Source organism: Dreissena polymorpha, chromosome 6 (genome assembly GCF_020536995.1).
Source record: "Dreissena polymorpha isolate Duluth1 chromosome 6, UMN_Dpol_1.0, whole genome shotgun sequence".
NCBI classification, from domain to species: domain Eukaryota; kingdom Metazoa; phylum Mollusca; class Bivalvia; order Myida; family Dreissenidae; genus Dreissena; species Dreissena polymorpha.
This window is the reverse complement of record NC_068360.1, coordinates 113,885,230-113,887,784: the sequence shown is the minus strand read 5'-3', so window position 1 is coordinate 113,887,784 and position 2,555 is coordinate 113,885,230.

Sequence of the window (2,555 nt, the reverse complement as noted above, 5' to 3'; positions counted from 1 at the left end):
AAAATTGTACAGGTAAACAAATCAATTTTTTATTTTACGAAGGTCTCAAAAGATCTGTAACAGAGCTCATTAAAAACTCAGGTTTTGAGTCTGTAAAACCAACAACCAGTAATGGACCTTTTCTTTCTTGCTACCTTAACTCGGTTGTTTTTACCCAGAAGCACAATAAACAAGTATATGAAACTTTTATTTCAAATACTGAAAAACCTACAAGTGAAACTAAATGGAATGGAATATTTAGTAATATAAACTGGAAGTATGTGCATAGTTTTGTTTTTAAAATATCCAGAGATACTTATATACAATGGTTACATACTAGAATAATACATAGAATCTTAGGAACTAAATCTTTGCTATATAAAATGAAAATTGTTGATGATAATATATGCACATTTTGTAAAAATCATGAGGAAACTTTAACTCATCTTTTCTGGAGCTGTGAGCACATCCAAACCATTGTTCAATATGTACAAAATGTATTGAATATAAATAATGTCAATATGACAACACTCTCTTGCCAGGACATGCTTTTAGGAATCTGTACAGAAAAAATGAATCCTATCAATATATTGCTCCTTGAAATTAAAAGGTTTATTTTTATGTGTAAACGAACAAATACAATCCCAAATGTTCCAGGACTTAAGACATCTCTACTATTATCATTGGAAATCCAAAAACAGACGACTCGCCAAAATAATATATTCCCAAATTGGTCAGTTGTAAGAATATTCGTTGAATGAACCCAAGCGAATATAATTGAATGTTACAAAATATGTACTACTTAATATACATTTAAAGCACACAGGTGTCACACCTTTTTTTCCATCTCTCTTATTTTTTAGCATATTTGTATAATTGCAATGTTTTTCTTTATAAACCTACAAGATTGTTAAAAATGATATGTGTTATTCGTGCATATAATTAAAAAAAAAAAAAATAAATAAAAAAAAAAAAAAGATAGCACCACGGATCATGACGACTTCTTTCCATACGAAGAAGATGAGGATCAACGTAAACATTGTCCAGTGCTAAGCCCCAAGGAACGACAGTGAAGAGAGCCAGAAGGACAGACCAAAGAGAAACGTCATCATTCTGATGGGTGACTTCAACGCCAGATCAAGCGAGGAAATGAGGAGATCATGGAGAAGCAAAGTTAGACGAAATGAACGAAAACGGTATGGGATTCGCCGACCTGTGCGACATGAGTAACCTGGTCATCCGAGGAAGTTTTTCTATCACAGAAGGATACAGATGGATGTTCGTGTCAAGCGAAAAGCAGACTGGCTTTGGACCATCATCTCCTTGTCGCTCGTCTGAAACTGAAGCTGAAGTACAGTCTGAAAGGTAAAATCAGCAAACACCAGCGTGTCAGCGTTAGACATTTTAGAAAATGATATTTCTTATATTCTAAATTCGGTAAAATATACGTTGCTGGTGATCTAAATAGTACAGTTAGTAATAAATATGATTATATTGTACAATACGGAATAACTACTGCATATGATGACGCGTATTTACGGTGGCATAGCGGTGACAGTCACTCCTCTTGTTTTAAGTTGCACTCCTCTTTTTTTCTATTTCGTGGTCTCGACTAAGTAACTCGAGGCCACGACTTACTAACTCGTGACCAAGAGTTAGCTATGAGATAGAAAAAAGAGGAGTGTAAAACTAACTAAATGAGGAGTGCAATTAAAAAAGTGCGGTACAGTAAATAAAGGAGGGATGCAGTAAACAAAAGAGGTAACGAGTTAGTCAGACAATTAAATTTTGCGTAACATTTGCAAATATTCTGTACGCATATATATATATATATATATATATATATATATATATATATATATATATATATATATATATATATATATATATATATATATATATATATAGCAGGCCAAATCGGGCTTTTACTGTGACGATTACTTCCCTTTGTATCAATATCATCATGGACGACCATATGAAACAATTTTGATTGGCTGACTAACTCGTGGCCACGAGATAGCTTAGTCGTTCCCTCGTGATAGCTAAAAATCTCTCCTCTGTTGTTTAATTCAACTGTCTATGTTATTTATGTATCGATGTCGATTGTACAAAAAAAATTAAATGAAGATATACGTTTGCATGTTATATACGTCCATATTTAAAAATATGTTGATAGAATAGATATCAATGCATTTATATTGAAAATGTCCAAGTCTAATATGCATGACACATTGCTTTGACTGGTGAAGCATATGTATTCAAATGTAAACTTACGTGTATACTATTGTTCATCTTATTCATACTACTTTAGTTATGCGGTTTGACTGAGGCAATGGAAGGTCATTCGGCCGATTTTGTTTTATTTATTCGAGGATATTGAACTATACTTACAAGATAACATTAACTCTGGTCTGATTATAGATGATATCATTGATTTTATTATTATTTGCTGATGGCATGGCTATTTTAGGCAAGTCACGTGTTGCAATTCAACAGCATTTAGATAACTTATATTGATATTGCAATTCTTTACGGTAAAATGTTAATACTGCTAAAACAAAGGTTATGGTATTTTG